General features: G+C 50.7%; 1 long non-coding RNA gene across 1 annotated transcript; it reads left to right on the top strand.

Moving 5' to 3' along the window:
- Positions 1-1,311: 1,311 nt before the first annotated feature.
- LOC136312883 (uncharacterized) lies at positions 1,312-3,464 on the top strand. Its single transcript, XR_010727079.1, has 4 exons — positions 1,312-1,379; positions 2,130-2,207; positions 2,831-3,010; positions 3,363-3,464. It is a non-coding gene; the product is annotated as an uncharacterized lncRNA (long non-coding RNA).
- Positions 3,465-19,776: the final 16,312 nt, after the last annotated feature.

A 19,776-nucleotide genomic window follows, 5' to 3' on the forward strand; every position in this document is an offset into this window, starting at 1 on the left:
CACAGATGAAACAAGGTACCGTCCAGAGCATCTGACCTCATGCAATAACCCAGAAATTCCCAGAGCGTGGCGCGGACTCTGAACGCCCCAAGAGGGCACAGGCCATCTGTGGAAATACAGTCGTGTAGGCGACGGCGTTTGGAAAATCAAGCCCCCCAGTGAAGTGAGGCCTTTGGCCGCAGGACTGCTCAGAGCCTGTAATAGGCCAGGACCACGGAGCGCTTCCTGGTTGTGGAACCCCCCCCCCCAGATTCTCTTGGGAAAGAATGTAACAGAGGACATTCTTCGAGACGTGCCGTCTGATCTGAGGCCTCTCGTCTCTCACTCTCCTGATCTCTTTCTCTCCAGCTTTCTTCCAGAGAGGGAGTTTTCTCTTTTCTGAAAATGTTTCATTTCTACTTATGCATTAGTTAAACACACACACACACACACACACACGCACACACACAGGTGGTCCAGTGGAGATCGGGGGACGTCGCTGCCTGTCTGTCGCTGTCCCCCTGCGTCCTCAGGCTCTCTGGGGTGGGCCCTGGCTCTCCCTCTCTTCTCCACTCAGGGTGACTTTCACAGTTGGAATTTCCAGCCCAGGGGAGGCCCTTTCAGGCCCGGGTTCGGAGGCCGTTGGGAGGTGGCAGCATTCGAAAGGAAACACTCCCCCCGCCTGGGGACACGCACTGGGGGAGGCGGGGAAGGAAGGGGAGGAGGAGAGAGGAACCCCAGCATGGCCAACCTAAAGGGGCCCCTTTGAGGGCCTTCCTGTTTATGGCTCAGAAGTAAACAGCTCGGGGGCCAGGTCTCCTGCAGCAGCTGCTGCCCGGGCTCACGCTGGCTGGAGACCCTCTCTGGGTGGCAGTGGGTGGGGAATCTGCCCAGCATACCAGTCTTGGGGGGCACTTCTGTTGTTGTTATTAAACAGCATCTCGGGGTACTTCCCCTCCACCTTATGCCACCTGCTTCGCCCACGCCCATGGCCCTGCTCCTGTTGGGGGGCCGGTGAGGGTCTGTGTGCGCGGGCATGGGGTTCAGATCCCAGCCGCGACACTGAACAGCTGTGTGACTGCCGGCGAGCCCGGCACCTCTCTGGGCCTCACTGGCAGTGGTGAATAGGACGGGTCTGAGAGGGTGTGCAGACTGTGCACTTACAGCTTGCCTGGCATGGGGTGAGTGTCAATACGTGCTGACTGCTGTGATTACTGTTTCCACTGTCCTCCTGACGACGCCCCCAGGCTGTAGGGGAGGCGGGCAAGCCCATCTCTGAGAGACCCCCTGGCCTTGGTCCAGGCAGCAGCTCTCTCTCTCTCTCTCTCTCTCCAGATTGGAACCCCGAGCACTTTGCAGGCTGTGATGGACGAGAAAGTGCCCGGACTAAGATGAAGAGCGTGAGTCGGGGGCAGCTAACACCAGGAGATCAATAAACTATCATTATTGAGAATGGTGTCTGCAGGAGGTAGGGGGTCCTGCAGATGGAGAGACACGGAGGAGAGGGGAAGGAGGCCAGGCAGAAGGGACAGAAAGAGCAGGACTCACGCACACACACATGCACGCACGGACACACACACACACACACACACACATACTCTGATAACTGCAGACAGTGTGCACCCCAGGGAGAAGGGACAGAAAGAGCAGAACACACGCACACACGCACACACACATGCACGCACGGACACACACACACACACACATATATACTCTGATAGCTGCAGACAGAGTGTGCACCCCAGGGAGAAGGGACAGAAAGAGCAGAACACACGCACACACGCACACACACATGCACGCACGGACACACACACACACATATATACTCTGATAGCTGCAGACAGAGTGTGCACCCCAGGGAGAAGGGACAGAAAGAGCAGAACACACGCACATACACACACACATGCATACATGGACACACACACACACACACACATATACTCTGATGGCTGCAGACAGAGTGTGCACCCCAGGGAGAAGGTGCTGGAGCGCGCTCCCGTCCTTCCAGTGGGCCGGCCTCAGTGGGCCCCGCCACAGGAGCTCCTGCGTGAGGCGCTCGCTAGCCCGTTTCATACAGCACGGACCCCCGGGTCTCTATCCGGGCACCCGAGCCAGCTTTCTAAATTCCCCCATGTCTTTGCCCACATCAGCCCTTGAATGCCGAACAAGACTGTCAGCGCCCCGAGATACCACCTCCGAGAGTGCCAGGTTAACTCTTTGAAGCAAAGGTGAAAAATTGGTGTCCACTAGCGCTATCTAATCTATTAACGCGGGGAGGTGGAGCTCGGAGAACAACGTGGGTGGGACCGAGTCAGGCGAGTCCTGCTCCTCGGACATCCCCGGGGGCTTCCTTGTCCCTGGACTGAGTGTCGCTGCTTCCTAGGCCCACCGCACATGTGCTCCTTGGTTCTGGAATCTACGTGTGACGCTGTCACCAGGACGTAAGGGTGCCCACGGGCTAGGCATGACCTCCACAATGCTGCCAACTTCCCAGTAGCTTTTGAGAGAAAAGTTGCCTTTGCCCAGAAACCCAGCCCTTGCAGTTTGCGGCCTCACGCCCAGCAGGCAGGGCTAGATCCCTACGGGTTTTCTTGGGCCCTCGTTCCCCCCATTCGATCTGGTAACCTCTACCAGCCGACAGCGGGCGCTGATGAGGGCATTTGGGGGTTGGCATGTCTCCTTAGCTTATCAGAGCAACCCTCGTAGAAGGGATGGATGCTTTTGTGACACTCAAATAAGTGGAGTGTCCCCGCCCTTTTTGAAAACAAAAACACAAGCAAACTTGTTTCATGTTGGGCGTTCATGTGCGTCTGGGATTGGCCAACCGTTGTACAAGCCTTATGTCCGCCAGGCCGCCTGCTCTCCGGGGAACCAGTAGGAACGATTTGGCCCTTCCTTTGTGGGCGGAGGTCCTGGACGGAATTGCATCGGGAAGCACAGGGTCACCGCCGCCACTGCCCGTGAGGAAGCGGAGGCCCTGACAGGTCAGCGCCCCAGGCCTAGTGGCTCCATAGCGCAGCGATCAGAGGAGGTGAGAGCTGGTCCCGCAAGGAGAAGTCGATGAGGAGACAGAGGCTGCGTAGTAAACCCATCCTGAACCGGACAGGGGGTTCTCCAGCATCCGTCGCACACATCACACCCCCCTCACTCCTGCCCATGTGCACCACCTGGCCTGTGTATACCTGTCCTCCAGCGTCAGGTGACACGTTCTACACGCAGCTCAGCCCCCTGCCCCACGGCTGGGGGGGTCACATGGTTGCCCAGGTTCCCCAGAAAATCACAGCCTGGTGGAGACCCACTAGGCTTTCTCCATCTGTGCTTATCCTTACCCCCCCCCCCCCCCGAATTCTGTCTTTTCTCTCTGGGTGGCACCATCCGGAAAGGCGCCTGTCATTTGGAAGCAGGAGGAAGAATACTTTGTGAGCCCACTTGGCTGGGTCGGCAAGGGACCCTCGGTGAAAAGACTGCCCCCGGCTTTGGGGCAGTCTGCTCTGCACACAGGTGAGCAGAAGCCCCCCAAACCTGCCTCGTGTGGGAGGAAGGAGGGGCCGCCACAGCAAGGGGTTGGGGTCTCTCTCATCACTGATCTCAGTCTCACCTGTTAGGAGAACGTGATCTCTGCTTGTTTCCTCCTCTCCCTCTCTCTCTCTCTTTTATGTTGTTACTTCAAGTTGACATTCTGACCTCAGGCAAAGTACTGCAGGGACCAGGGACCGTCTTTACCCTTATCTCTTTGTTTTGTTTTATGCCAGTTTAAACTGCATAAAACCTGTTGAAGAGTGTAATTTGGATACAAGGAAGCCCTGTAAAAGAAACACAAATGACCTCTACTCTGAGCTGTAAGAATGTGTGGGATTCTCCCCCTTTGTCAACTCAATGCGCATTTTTCTATTGAGTAACTTAGCTTTGCACCTGATAAGACAACACTAGAGAAAGGACAGGTTAAAGAAGGAGAGTGGTGTGTTTTCACTTTAATTGAAAAGAAAAAGCCAAAGGCAGTTGACAGTCTGTGAAGGAACAGGCTTCCTGCTCAGAAATACCAACGGGAGACCTCATGAGAGGCTTCGGCGTGGGTAGGGCTTGAAGCGGCTTTCTTTTTCTAAGTTGAAGAATACTTGAGTTGCATTAAGTGGAATACTACATTTTTCTCGCGATTTCAGTCTGTCGGTTTCTATTTCACTGGGGGGGGGGGCCCCTGTCCGTGTCAGCAGAGGGATTCTTCCCCCCCCCCCCCCGGAGGTTTTCTGAGCCAGGAGAATAAACACGTCGGGGAAAATATAATGCAAGTTATTATTTATTCTCTCTGAATTTTAGTTTCCAACCTTGATTGTTCTCTTTCTTCCCAGGGGATACCTCACCAGGCATGTTGGACCTTACCCCCACCTACGCTGACGCTGACGAGCTCTGATGCCCCCCGGAGCAAGGTCGTACACCCATGGCAATGGGGTGCGGAGTAGGGAGGGAAGGAGGGTTCGGGAGCAGAGCCGTTTCCATAAGCGGACTTAAGACCCGAGCTTACGCCAGAGGCCAGAGGCCGCCATGCCAAGGGGCAGATGTACCTGGAGGTACCGGCTGCTTCTTTTTCTGATGTTGAGCTCAATATCCCGAGACTCTTGGGACCTCGCACTGGGGACGTTTTATTAAACGATTTTATAAATTATCATGCTTGGTGCTGCGAGGTTTTAAGACGCATTTAAAGGCCTTACATTCCTTAAAATGTCCATATATATATGGACATTATATATATATATGTATATATATGAATTTGCTGTAAGCAAATATATATATATGAATTTGCTGTAAGCCTCCCTTGGAAGCAGACAGGAGAGACAGACACTCTACGAATAGCATCACAGCTAAAGTGACTGCAAACTGGGGTTCTGATTGGACTGCTTATTCCCCTCCCCCATCTCTTCTTGCTACACTTTGTCCTGTTTTTCAGAATTAAACACATGTATCAGAAAGACTTGTCTTTCTGATGTGTCCGTCTTTCTACCTTCTACCAAGAGCTCTGCTCGGGCGGCGTTCAGAACTAGAAACTGATGCTTCCACGGGACACGCGCAGACTCACTGGGCGATGGTGATTTCTCCTGTGGCTTCCCCTAAAGCCCCCGGCTGTGTTCTGACCGCCCCCCACCACCCCCTTGAAGTCCCTGATACAAGCGGGAAGGTGGTCCTTCCCGAGTTCCAAAACGTCTCCGTTCCCACGTCCCGTGGGTTTCTCACCGCCTCCCTGTGAGCAGGGGCCAAACGCCCCCTTTGCGGGCTGATTTATGGTTGCATCAGGGAAAACTCCACGGAAGGTATAAAATACAGTGCCCCGTGTCTGGGCCCGATCTTCCGTGTTATCGGGGATTGCAAGTACGTTTTACTACCCTGGTGCCAAATCGAAATCAAGGTGATTTGCACATCAATCTCCCGGATAACATCAGGGCATGCTCTGCTGCGGTCTGACCTTCGTGGCACCTTTGGTTGGTCCGACCTGTCCGGGTCCCTTGGACAATTACCCAGGGATAGTCGGAAAACGCAGCGATCACAGCCAGAGCGGGGATGACCCCAGCTGTACCCGAGGAGGAGGAGGCAACCGCACCCCTGAACTCTAGAACAGAGGTCCCCAAACTTTTTACACAAGGGGCCAGTTCACTGTCCCTCAGACCGTTGGAGGGCCAGACTATAAAAAAAAACTATGAACAAATCCCTATGCACACTGCACATATCTTATTTTAAAGTAAAAAAACAAAACGGGAACAAATACAATATTTAAAATAAAGAACAAGTAAATTTAAATCAACAAACTGACCAATATTTCAATGGGAACTATGCTCCTCTCACTGACCACCAACGAAAGAGGTGCCCCTTCCAGAAGTACGACGGGGGGCCGGATAAATGGCCTCAGGGGGCCGCATGTGGCCCGCGGGCCGTAGTTTGGGGACCCCTGCTCTAGAAGAATCTAGAAATCAAAACGTTGAATCTTACAAAAAAAAGCCAGCGGACGGACTGGGCCTCACGCAGCCCGTGCGGGCCCTTCTTGTCTTATTTACAATCCTGGGAGCCTAGCGCACTGCAGGCCGGAGAAGTAGTTAAGTTGCTAGAAGGGCTGGAAGAGCAGATATAGGATGAAGTCGGTAGCGAACATGCCAGCACCACCCAGGCTGGGCTCTCCCTGCTGGTTTTCCTAGAAAGTGGTCAGGGGCTTCCTGAAACCCCACTCTCCCTCCGTCAGGCTCAGATCTGACCCCCAGAATCTCGAAGGACGCGTTCACCAGGGCCTCGCGGGGCCTAAAAGATAGATATTTTGAATGGATTCGCGGAAATTATAGATTTTTAGAACCTGCAGGCTCTTGAGTGATGGTCAGAGGGTGTATTTAGGATAAATATTTTTAAGTCGGGGTTTTATGCCTATAATCTGAGCTGCTCAACTTATATTTAGCCCAAACTTCTTTTGAAAGTAATTCCATCCCTCCTGCTCCCCGCACCCTGTCCTAGTTCCGAGGAAGAAGCTCGGGTGGCTCCCCGTATGGCCCGGCCTGTGTGCCAGACCCCTCTCAGATATGCTAATGTACACGGGCTGATTATTAAGTTAAATGCCTTGTGCTGGAAACTGGAGTTAATTATAATACATGTAATTAGTCGCTGGTCAGCCTAGAAGTTATAATTTATTGTTCCCTAATTTGCATTTATTATCAAAGATATTTAATTTAAAAGAATTACAAACAACAACAAAAAAAATAACCTGATTTGAGTGGTTATGGAGATGGTGGGCATTTAGCAAACTTCAAAACTCTATTTTTTTTTTTCTCAAACTTTTCTAAGCCCATTATCGACAATTTCAGGAAATAACACACACCGACATCAGGAGATGACTAGTGCTCGTTGATTAAAAAATGGGAAAGGCATTTTTTTTGTAAGAAGAAATGATGCAGTTTTTGCTTCCAGACCTTGCTCTTCGGAATAGGAGGCGAGCCTGTGTGATGAAAGGGTCCAGTCCCAGGAGAACGACGGAGCGTGTGTGACAAGGGACATCTTTTGTGACCTGGTTTGGGGGGAGAGGGAGGGGACAAAGTAAAATCTTAGGTGTGTTTCCTTTCAGATAATAGTTTCTCCTGGACAGTGAAAAGGAAACCAACGGTTTGTGACAGACACAGCGTTTGCGTCCGGGCAGATTCTTACACATTTCACAAAGTATCAATGTGTTTCCATGAAGTTCCCCGCGGTTTGCAAACTTACTGTTTCCATGTGCCTGTACCTGCCTCCCGGTCTGTCACAGCTCCGGGCTCCGTCAGCCGCACGGGAGCGACTTTCTGGTGCCCCTTTGCCTCTGAACTAACTGGCAGCCCATCAGCCCTCTCGCCTCCCTGGAACACTCTTTTTTCCTCCACCCTCCCCACCGCCCCAGGAATCCTCTTTTTAATAAGTGCAGCCAAAATCTGACTTGCAGTGAGTGAGTCTGAAATGTGTCCGCAGGAGAAGTGACATCCCTGGGACATCAGAATTTTCCCGCTTTGAGGTGAAGGGTCCGTCCGTCCATCCTAAACTCATTCGTGTCCGTAAGGCTGTACCAGCCGGGTTTCCAGGCCTTCGGGTGGGGATTGTCCTCGGGCCGCTGGGCCGTTATCTTGGGACTCACTGAACGCTGAGATCAGAGTGCTGCTCCCTCGACCCGCATTTCTGCAGAGGTCAGGAACGCGAGCTTGATTGGATGGTGTTCATAGTGAGAGGGAGACCCGGATGGAGGGTGACTTGAGTTATTCTCCCCGTGGACAGAAATTCTGCTCCCTCATTGAAGGAGAGGTGGTAGTGGTGGGGGGTGAGGACAGGGGAAATCTTCTTTGATGAGAAGACCTCAGACCACCCTTGAAGGTACCCAGGGGAATTCCCGAGCAGCGTGATACACCTTGGGGCACCTGCAGTCATTTCTGCAAAGAGCCCCTGGCTTCCCCTCTGCCCAGGAAGCCCGCTGTGCAGTGTTGTGCTTGCAGCCAGGGTGTGTGTGTGTGTGTGGGGGGGGGTGTCCTGACTGCAAAGAACTTCAAGACAAATACCAACCAAAAGTGGTCTCCTCTTTATGGTCACCGCAAGCCAGCGGTCCCGCAGTCCGTGATAAAGCACTGGTATCCTGCCATGGAGCACACGTTAGTGACGCTCACACAGACTCTCTGGGGAAGGGGGGTTAAGGAGGGGGCTCAGGCACGTTTCTGTCTCTCTGCTTCCCTCCCTCCCTCCCTCCCTCCCTCCAGCAGTCCCTCCACAAACCCCATGCACTCAGAGTCCGTCTCAGGCTGCACTTCCAGGAAACCGTCCTCAAGTCACCTGGCTTCCCGGCAGGCGTGTTCTGCATGGAGAGATGACATGGCCTCCCGTTTCCCCAGGTCTGCCTTCGATCCCAAAGCGTCCAGATGTCAAACATCTTCCTCTTTGCTTACAGTCAGAAAACGTGTGCCCTTGGGCTTTGCAGGTGCATTCAGTGTCCTCCACGGGTCTGTGGAGTTAGACTTCTGTTCTCAAGGGCTCTGTTGAGTCCAGGCTGTCATTTACTTCCTGGACAATATCAGGCAAGAAAGGACACCCAAGGCCACCATCCCCCCCAGCCGGTAAGACACAGAGTCAGTGGTGAGCCCAGGGGCTCCGTTCCAGAGCCGCTGCTCTTAGCCACTGTCCTGATGAAGGGCGGGGCAGACCCAAGGTGCTCAGCACAGACCTTGATGAGATGACAGAGAGGGTAATGATGACAATAGGCTTGAGAGGACAAGGTCCACACATCTAAATAACAGAGGGCAGCAGATCAATCAGAATTCCACAGATTCTTCTGAAGAGGCCCCTCCCGAGGAGAAAAAGGAACACACACACACACACACACACACACACACACACAACCCGCAATCCTTGGGATCCTGGGATGAGCACTGGTCTTGGAGTCAGAAAGCCTCATTCTCACGAGAGGATGACCTTGGGTGAGTTCATTGGTCTGAGGCTCGGTGCGTTTCCAATAAAATGGGCAGAAATGTCGGGGTTACACGAACAGGGATCCTGGGTACAAACGCTTAGCAGTGTTCCTGGTGCGGTAGGGGCCCAGCCAGAGGCGGATTTAATGGCGGGCACAAGGGATGTGCGCCCTGGGCCCCGACTTCTGAAGGGCCCTGCAAAACCCCAACTTTACACTTTTTTTTAATGATACCAAGTTTGGTTTCATATGTGCAGTTTTAACATTTACAGTATATAATATTTTTTAAAAAATATGATTAATGTTGGGCAGATAAAATATATTATGCTCACTTTGTCAAAGATGGCACTGCCCACGTGGAAGCCCATCACCCAGGTGATATTAATATGTGTTGGGGGCGGGCTGTGGGCAGGCAGGATCCTTGTAGCCTGAGGCTTGGTTTTAGGACTAAGCCTTTCCCATCCTTTTTGATGTGGGATGGTGCAATCCCATCATGCCTCAGATAAGTGACTTTGTATCAGAGACTTCCTTGTTTGTATATTGCAGAGGTCCCCAAACTATGACCCATGGGCCACATGCGGCCCCCTGAGGCCATTTATCCAGCTCCCGCTGCACTTCTGGAAGGGGCACCTCTTTCATTGGTGGTCAATGAAAGGAGCACATTGACCATCTCATTAGCCAAAAGCAGGCCCATAGTTCCCATTGAAATACTGGTCAGTTTCTTGATTTAAATTTACTTGTTTTTTATTTTAAATATTGTATTTGTTCCCGTTTTGTTTTTTTACTTTAAAATAAGATATGTGCAGTGTGCATAGGGATTTGTTCATAGTTTTTTTTATAGTCCGGCCCTCCAATGGTCTGAGGGACAATGAACTGGCCCCCTGTGTAAAAAGTTTGGGGACCCCTGGTATATTGGATTAAAGGTTTTGATTTGTGCACTATAAAGTGGGGCAGACCAGGAGCTTGCTCTCGCTTGGTTCCTGAGATTAGCATTAGAGGGGAGAGCAGAGAAAGGCCATGTGGAGGAGGCCAGAAGAAGTAGCCAAGATGGTGGAGTGCTGAAGGAGAAGCCAGTTTGTGCAGTTTGTGCAGGAAGAAGGAGATGGGGAACAGAGGTGAATAAGTCTGGTGAGCTAGAAACCTTTGATTCTAGGAAACTCGGATAAGTCAGTAGCTTTGTGAGCACCAAATGAGTGGGTTTTGGAGCTCAGTATGTGTTTTTACTTGCCTGCCGGGTGCAAGCTAGGATTAAATATGATGGCCCATCAGTTTTTGGCTCCGTTGTTTCTTTACCGACTGTCCGAATCCAATGCAAACCTGCATGGGTCAGGCGGTTGTGATGGTGGCCCTGGCTACTGGCCTTACAATTAACATGTATTTTTATTTTCCCTGTCTCTCTCTCTCTCTCTCTTTTTTAAGGGGCCCAATATTTTCTTCTGCGACCGGGGCCTCAGCAGACCTTCGGCGGCCTCTGGGCCCAGCGGTTGTCTGGCGGTTAGAAGAAGGCCTTGTCTCAGGAAAGGACTTAAGGTTAGGGTGACTCTGGGAGAAGCGGCACACGGGCTCTGCCACCAACATGAGTGCCTCCAGGCAGTGGGTCAAGGTAACTTGCAAGAACTCCGGGGACCCCGGTAGACATGGCCACCTTGGCTGTTATGAGGAGGACCTGCAGTTTCTCTGAGTTTGCTACAGCAATTTCTCTGCACTCCAGGGTCCTCTGCTTGTTCAAGGCCCTGATTTCATACATTTGGCCTCGTTTTTCAGAAAGTAAGCTGCTCACTGCGATGCCCGGGAGGGCTGAGACTGAACTCTGTATTATTGAATGCGGCACTCACAGTGCCCTGGGCTAGAACTTAGCACATAGGAGACATTCAGTAAGTGTCGTTGAGAAACGGAACCTGTCAGGAGCCAGGACTGAATGTGGCAGGAGCAAACACTTATTCGTTACGTTGCTATGATGTCTTAAAGTTTGTCCCTTCTACGCTCTGTGGCTTTTGGAAAAACCACCTAATCCCTATGGACTTCATCTCTCCAGCATGTCAATCAAGCCAGCTCTTCTTCCCAGGGTTGGAATAAAGCTAATTGAAGCTTAAGGAGCTTTGAAATGTCAGAGAGCTGTGAAACTGATTCAAAAAGAACGACTGAATGAAACTTAGCTAGTCTTAGAATGTGTAGTAGAAAATATTTCTAGAGAACATGCTACATTTTTTTTTTCCTCCTAGAAATTTAAACACACCTTTCCAAATAAACTCTTGGGTGTTTTTTTTTTTGGGGGGGGGGTTTAAGAAGTTGAAACTGAAATAATAAACTATTTAGAAATTAGTGGCACCATGTACCAGAACCTATGGGATGTGGCTAAATTAGTACTCAGAGGACAATTTATAGCTCTAATAGATTTATGAAAACCTGAGATTGATCAAGCACATTCTGAATACTCCACTCAAGCAGTTGGAGAACAAACACCACCACCAATGCCAACATTCACAAGTGTGCGTGTGCACATATATATATACACACACACACACACACACACACAGAGGAAGAAAAAATTTTCAGCTGAATTTTTTCATGAAAAAGTCTTCTGATAGTGGATGTATTTGTACCAGGAGATTTTGCAGAAGCGTCACCAATTCCTACATTTTCCGCGAACCAGTAACTTGTAATTATCCCGAAGCAGAGGATGAAGCGTTTGGAAGGCTAGAGCCATTCGATAAGTCGCTGATCATGCGTTATTTTATCCAGACCATTTTTGGAAAGGGGCCGATTGAAGAAGATAAAGGGGGTTGTGGAGAGAGCGGAGGGGTCCCCCTTGACCACGTGAGAAAGCACGTGCTGGGTGATGCAGTTTCTACAAGGTCGTGTCGGCACCCGTGGCGGGGGGGGGGGGAGGGGAGACCCTCAGCCAGCAGCAGGGTTCCCAGGGACACTGAGGGCGGTGGAGGGCAACAGTGTCCTGGCCTCCTTGCCCAGTTCTGTTTGATCAGGAGTCTGGTGACTCATAAGAGACCAGACTCTCAGCTCCCTGAAGACATCATCTAAACAGGATGTTGCTGATAGAAGACCGTTGGAAAATCCTATCTGAGTTTCACAGCAGAGAAGGTCTCCGACGACTTCTTTAAGTGGGACCGACTCTGGGCTCCTGTTCACAAAGGTCATTTAGAGATCGGGGTCAAACCGCCTCTGCTGTCTTCACTACACTCAGGATAGTGCCTGTACCTTCCTTCCCGCCCAGAGAGAGAAAACAGGATGTTGTCAAGCCAGTCGCGGGGCTGCTGGACCCTACATGCCGCTGAGTAGTGTCAGGGGCCCTGGGGTGCCTGGGAGCACCCCCTTGACTTAGACTTACGGTCGGGTGTTGGCATGTTTAAACTTGTGTGTTCAACAAGGTCTCCACCAACTTGTTCAGCCTCTTTGAGCTTGTTGTTTGCATTTTTGTTTGTTTGTTTTTTTAATCCATAAAATGGGTAGAATGACAGTGTTTACCTGTCTTAGTCTTTTCACGCAGCTATAACAAAACAGCACAGACCGGATGGCTTATAAACAAGAGATATTTCTCACAGTTCGGGAGGCCGGACAATGCATTGTCAGGGCTGCAGCATGGCGGGGAGGGTCGGCTGAAGGCCCTCTTCTGGGCACTGGAGTTCTTGTCGTGTCCTTATGAGGGGAAAGGGGATGGCGGAAGGGAAGGGATTTCCCTGGGGTCTCTTTTCCTAGGGCACTAATCCCTATCATGAGGGCTCTATCCTCAGGACCTAATCACCTCCAAAACACTGCCACTTGCCTCTTAGCATTACCACCTTGGGGGTTTAGGATTTCAACCTGTGAATTTTGGAAGGGCACACACATTCAGACCATAGCACGACCTCTGCGGTAAATTTTCCACGAGGGAATCATGTAAAGCATTTAGAGTCATGCCTGATTTATGCCAAAACTCAAACTAAATAGTAGCTCTACGGACAGACCCCTTCTGTGCCAATTTTCTCATTTGCAAACTGGGATAAACAACACCCATCACATCCTTCTCGGGAAGGGAACGTGAACAGATCAGGTTGGGTCCTGTGATGTCATCAATATTCGATAGCTCTTGACCTGTATGATTGGCAGTTTCACATGGGTCAAGCTAATAACATGTGGTATGTCAATTCATATCTAGAGAGACTGGTAACTGATAGTAAGTATGAGCTGTTCTTTCATTCCCTCTCCTCTTCCTAGATCCACGGTGAAGCCACATCTCAGAGGAGAGACAAGACTGGAATCAGGGCTTTTTCTTCTTCTCTTTGTTTCATTCCCTCTCCTCCCCCCACCCCCCACTTGCCCATAATCATATTTCACAGAGCTTGGTAGGGGCAAGGTCTGTCCATCAGAAATAGCCCATAGAAGAGAGTAGATTTGCTATTTTCTGTGTTTAGTTGTTAATTGATTTGGTAATTTCCTGGGAGACACACACATACACACCCACGCACACACGCACATAAAATCAATGTCAGACCACACACTTCCTGTGACAGTAAGATGAAGACGTTTTAGTTATTGGAACTCAGATGTCACCTAGAAGAATAAGAGGAGGAACGGCGTGGGGGGGGTAGAGCCAGCGTGGCAGGGGTAGGCAGTAGGGGGGGGGGCAGGCCATCCCTCTTGGTTATCAAGCGAAATGACTCCCCAAATATGACAATAAATCACTGCAGGAATCAATCAGACGGGAGGCCACTGCTCCACGCTGATAATGCATCAATCAATATTTAATGTTTACACTTTAATTAATCCACACACGGGGAGCATTCTTTCAGTGACAAAAACAAAGAGATGAGAAATCAAACACCTTTTATATCAAGGAGCGGTGAGTGCAATGGCCGGCTGATCTGGGTGGCTTTGATCGGACCTGTCATTGATCACCTTGGTCCTCAACAGCCTCCCAGTCGCATTTGGATATAAAGCTCTTGTGGGGGAGGGGCCGAGAGGTGTCACAATCCGGTGGGGACAACTGTGACTTCCTCAGCCCTGCTGAGGAGTATGGATTTGAGAAAAGGCAGAACAAAGCCAGAGTAAATATTGGATTCTAAGCTTTGGTGACATCTTCTCTCCAGAAAAGATTTCTGTCCGCAGGGCGTGATCTATAACTCTGGGGGAGGCAGGGTGAGCAGGAAAGACCGTCCCCTCTGTTCTAAAGAGCCTGAGCGTCGCCTCAGACACGCAGTTCCCAGTGTGAGGCCCAGGACCGGTGCATAAAGGTTCACAGCCTGTCAGCATGTTTTCCTTGCTCGGCCCGACCTCTTCCCACGCCTGTTAAAACACCCACACCCCACATTCACGGTAATTCCCGCGTAGCGGCGGGTGAATCCATTTCAGCTGTGGTTGACTAGTTGACCCCCCAACTACGTTTTTGCATGCATTTAATCAAACATATAGAACATTTGGTGTGTGCAGATGTCTTTGAGCTCACGCCTGTTGTTCTGGGGTCTCAAACCCTGTGCAGGCGTGGAGAATCTCAGAGGCTGGACACAAAGATAAACCTGGTTTCTGTCGGAGAAAACGGCTCCGCGGACGGTGTCCGCTTCTGACCCTCGAACACGGCTGAGCTTTCCCTCTTTGGAGCGTAGCCATGAGGTGAGGGTACTGGAGGTGAAAATGCTAAGAGTGTTGGTTTTTCGGTTCCCCCAGAAATAGGTCCCAGAATCAGAACTTGAGAGGAAGTGGTTTGAAAGTGAGACAGGGAAGGAAAGGCAGAACCCTCCAGAGGGGAAGCTGTCACTGCAGGGGAAGGGGGCTCTGCGCAGAAGACTCTCATGGAGACTAATTCTGAGTTCAAGTTCTGGAGGGTGCGGCCACCGCACTTAACCACCGACTCCGTGTCCGTCCGCTAGCAGTGGAGAGCTGCTTCCCGGGGGTCAGGGCCCGAGGCCAGGAGGACGACCCCTGGGGGAGAGCCAGGTCAAACTTTCAAGCAGGCTTCCCTTTGCAGAGTTTAAGGATGATGGCCTAAGGGCAGCACCAACTGTCTCTGCCGGCTCCCGCGGGACGAACGAGAAATAACCGCCATGGTTTCTGGTCCCTACATCGGAACAAATAAAAAAATAATAATCACAGCCAATGATTTCAAACCAAAATATAGTAGTGAACTCTTGACCATCTTCTCAGAAGTCCAACCGGTTAGAATTTCTTTCAGTGTCGGGAGACAGCACACGGTCAGCCGGGCATCAGCTGGAGTAGATTAGGGGTCACGGATGGAAAAATGGGATGTCATCGCCAGTGGACCCAGGTGGTCATACGGCGAGGGGCATGGGGAAACTGAGGCTGATGGGGGGGCAGGTGATTCACGAATCCCACCCAACACAAGTTCTGTTTGCACCCGGCCCTGTTTAGATTTCTCTCTCCTTATCTATCTCTACCTCGCGTTAGTAGCTGGCTTTGAGCAAAGTCATTTCTTATATCTTGAAGCTGTTCTGTCTCTATGTACAAACACTATTCCCCAACACGAGAACCCAGGGAGAACCACAGGCCAAGGGTTCCATCTGACAACACCCTACAGTTGTCAAATGCTGACTGTATTGATTTAACTGCTCCTCTTTTGCGTGTAGACTACACACCTCCCCCTCTCTAAGTCCCTTTACAGTTTACCAAATTCACTTCCACCTTCTCTGTCCCTGATCTGAACATATTTCTAATCGGTCGAATAGGAGTTAATTCCCAAAAACTCCTGTTACAGGAAGCAGGTCCCATCTATGTCACTCCAAGTTTTAAAGACCCTGTTGGGAGGTTCTTTGGTTGCAGATCATAGAGACCGGGCTATATTAACTTAAACAACAACAACAAAAAAGGAATTCTGGGAGGGCTGCCGGCCAGACCCAGGGCGGTTCTTGTGACCTCAGTCATGACTCAGCATTCTCAAGGGCAGCCCACACCTGGCCAAACTCCAAACACCTGTTCCTGTTCACCTCTCTCCACTCGGGAACCAGACTCCTAGAAAAGACCTTCTGCAGTTTGTAGGTATCTTTCGATTTGAAGTGAGTCTCTTGTAAGCAGCACGTAGATGAGCCATCTTTTTTAATCCATTCAGTCACCTGCATTTAATCTATTTACATTTAAAATAGTTACTGGTAGGTATGTAATTACTGCCATTGGTTAAATATTTTTTAGGGTTTCTTTTTTTTTTTTCTTTTTAGTTGCCCCTGTTCTTTTCTTTTTGTTTTGATCTCTTCCCTTGTGGTTTTCTGGTTTTTGTTTGTATTGGTTTACATGTTTTGTTTAGATTCCTTTCTCTTTGTTCTTTGTTTATCTTAAGGTCGGTTTTTGGTTTGTGGCTACCCTGAGGCTTGTGTATATCATTCTTTGCCTATAGCAATTGATTTTAGGCTGATAGGTGTTTCAGTTGGAATGCACTCTATAAGGACTGCAGTCTTATTCCCACGTCATGCTCTGTTAATGTGATATTTTAGAAGTTTGGATATTTGTGTATCGCCTAACTGCTTATTACAGTTAGAGGTGAGTTTGATATTTTCTCTTTTAAACGCCCGATCTTCTGTTGAGCCTGCTTGCTCCTTCTGTCCAGGCTGAAATGAGCTCAAGGTGACATGTCCAGGGAGCCGTCTGCAGAGACCCGCGGGCAGGCCCCAGGCCCTGGGTACAGCCCCTGCCCCGTAGAGGGAGGAGGAGGAGGGGGAGGAGGAGGAAACATGGTGCTCAGGGGCCCCTCCGGCTTTGGCTCTGGAAAATTCCCGTAGGACCCAGACAGCTCCTGCAGCTCCCAGCCTTCTCCATAGGGTCTCTCTCTGGTTTGTTGTACCCGAAGTGTCCCCTGTAACGGCGCCACGTGCCCGGCAGCCTCGGGAAGCTTGGAGCCAGGCCTGCATTCCTGGCGCAGGCGCGGGCGCAGAAGCGGGCTCTCCGTGCACCTGGGCACGCGCAGCGCTCAGCCTCGCGGAGCAGCAGAGGGGCCTGGTATGTGGGCTGCCCGTCCTGCTCCGTTTGGAAGCCAAAGACTCCAAGCCATGTGGCTGTGAACAGATGGCGGTGACCCTGTAGGGAGGCCAGAGCCCGGGGAAGGGCTCGCACCCGTCCTAAGGAGGTGGAGGGCTCCTAAACAAATAGCACCGCCAGCTCCTGGCTCCCTGAGGCTTTCCGGGGCTTCTCCGTTCGGTCTCTTGCTCTTGTTTTTTATTTTGTCGGAAGCTGGTCATTCAGCGCTTCGTCTCGCAGGAGTAATCGCTGCCTGTATCGTCGTGTTTTTGATTTTGCGCACGCGAGGGGTGGGCTCAGTGTCCTCCGACCTCCCGAACTCCTCTTCCCGCCAGGTTCTGGGATAAAATCATGAGTCAAGAGTAGACAACATTTTGCACTTCAACCTCTGGAGCAGGGGTCCCCAAACTACGGCCCACGGGCCGCATGCGGCCCCCTGAGGCCATTTATCCGCCCCCGCCACACTTCTGGAAGGGGCACCTCTTTCATTGGTGGTCAGTGAGAGGAGCATAGTTCCCATAGAAATACTGGTCAGTTTGTTGATTTAAATTTACTTGTTCTTTATTTTAAATATTGTATTTGTTCCCATTTTGTTTTTTTACTTTAAAATAAGATATGTGCAGTGTGCATAGGGATTTGTTCATAGTTTTTTTTTTTATAGTTCGGCCCTCCAATGGTCTGAGGGACAGTGAACTGGCCTCCTGTGTAAAAAGTTTGGGGACCCTTGCTCTGGAGGGAAGAAGAAATATTAGTCAGTTAATCTCACACATGAAGGACAGTCACCACTGCGCTCAGTGTGCTGAAGGAGGCCCGCGTGGGGCCTCCCCAGTCCAGGTAAGAGGAGGATGGTGACAGAGGCCTTGCAGGCGAGCGGGCACAAAGTGGAGCGCTGGGTTGAAGAGGTGTAGGCGGGTGGAGGTGGGAAGAGAGTGAAAGCAGAGAGAGGACCGGGAGGCGGCCAGGGGGAGCAAGGCGGTCGCGGTGGGGAGTCAAGTGTTTAGCTCGGGAAGTGGGGTGCAGGGCCGCACAGTAAGGGCCATGCCCCCTTCTGAATCCCCTCCAGTTTTCCTCTCTCGTTTTGAGGTCGGCATATCCACATTCACGGTGATCTTGAAAAGCTCACGGAAGAAACAGGCGTGCAAAAGAGCAAGGGCCCGGCCAGGAAATGGACGTGTGAGTGGGCACCCGCTGCATGCCAGTCCCTGTGTGTTTATACCCAGAAAGTCCTGTTGTAGGACTCACCGTTTCCCACGGAGTTTCTGAGCTCCTGCATTCCCTAGAGCCAAGATGCCCCATGTTTCCCCGCTGAGGATTCTTTTACGCTTTCTTTAAATTATCTAAGAACCTCTTGGGATTACTTTATAGCCCAGTGGTTTTCAACCAGGGGCAGCGACCCCTTCCCATGCCTGAGGACATTTGTCGATGTCTGGAGACATTTTTGATCCTTACCGGATGCTCCTGGCATCTCATGGGTAGAGGCTAGAGATGCACCTAGACATCTGAAAATGCACACGGCAGTCTACCATGATAAAGAAATTACCTGGGTCCAATGTCCATAGCGCCAAGGTGGAGCGAACCATCCTCCAAGCAAAGAAAGATGAGTTCATTAGTATAAGACTGCTATTGCCTACCTCTGCCACATGGGGTCGCTGTGGAAAATTAGTCTAGTGCAGTCTGGTGGCTGTTCGTCCCTGGTGTGAATCTCTCTGTCTGTGCACAGTGATGCCCATATTGGCTTTTATATATAGTTCACATTCCCATGTCCATATGTTACTTCCTGAATTTCAACAACTGAGCCAAGGATACTGGACCCGAGATGCTTCTGTTTTAGCCACAGACAGGTTCTATGCAGAAGAAAAAAATCTCTGAAGTTTGTTTGCCTCCTGATGCAGAATTAATTCGATAGGTTCACCGGTGGTCAGATTTCAGATTTTCCAGGGACTTTTTTTTTCTTTCTTTGCCTCACCTGCCTTATCATGGGGACCAGGCACTGTATTTCTTCAGCTGCTCATGCCTTAGAGTTGGCTGCATATATGAAATGAGCCTTGCATTCTATGAGAAAGTGACCTTGGGCTTGGTGGCCTCCGCCCTCCCGTCGGCAGAGGGGCGGGCTGAGTTGGTGAGGGCTTTCTAGACTTCAAGCATGTGCATGGATCATTTTCCCATTTTCTATCGTGTCTGTGAAACATGTTCTCTCATTCACTTACTGTTTTCATTTTCATTGACTCAGTCAATTGACTCAATATATTTCTTTGAAAAGGCGTCTTTGTTCACGCTCACAGATGGAAAACCAGTTGGCATAAATGAAAGGTAACAGAAAAAAAAAATAAGTGTAATGCAAACAAAACAAAAAAAAAAGCTGTTATTAAACTCTGGCTAAATACTATTGCTTGCAGAGGGTTCTGAGTCATCGGTCCATTTGCAGTCCTTAAAAACGGGAGACGGGCCAGGGTTACCGAGGAGTGAGAGACACATTGGGACCCATGGAGACACTTTCCCTCAGCAGCTAGTCAGAGGGCTAGGGCAAAGGCTGGTAGTCTGGTGAGGGCGCATGCTGCCCGTCAGTAGCTCATGCCAGCTTGTGTACCTCGTGCAGCCCATGCCTTTGGGGATTCTAGACTTAGCAATCCTCCCGGGCTCTTTTCGCTCTAACCACTGGCTTCCCCTTCCTTGTCTACATTCCAAAAGCAGGGAGAGGCATTAATGAGAAGGTGGGATGCGAAGGCTTTCTGAACTGTGAAGTGCTGTGCACCTCGGGCAGGTGCGGGCTCACTTCCTGTTGAGAGTAGCTGATATCTGACATCAGAGGTAAGGTCCCTGCCTCCCTAAAAACCCTCCCTTCTGATGGGGTGGGGGTCGCTGCTCTCCAATCAGAGATAATCTCCTTGGGTTAAGGCTTCTCC

The sequence above is a fragment of the Saccopteryx bilineata genome, chromosome 9 (genome assembly GCF_036850765.1).
Source record: "Saccopteryx bilineata isolate mSacBil1 chromosome 9, mSacBil1_pri_phased_curated, whole genome shotgun sequence".
NCBI lineage: Eukaryota > Metazoa > Chordata > Mammalia > Chiroptera > Emballonuridae > Saccopteryx > Saccopteryx bilineata.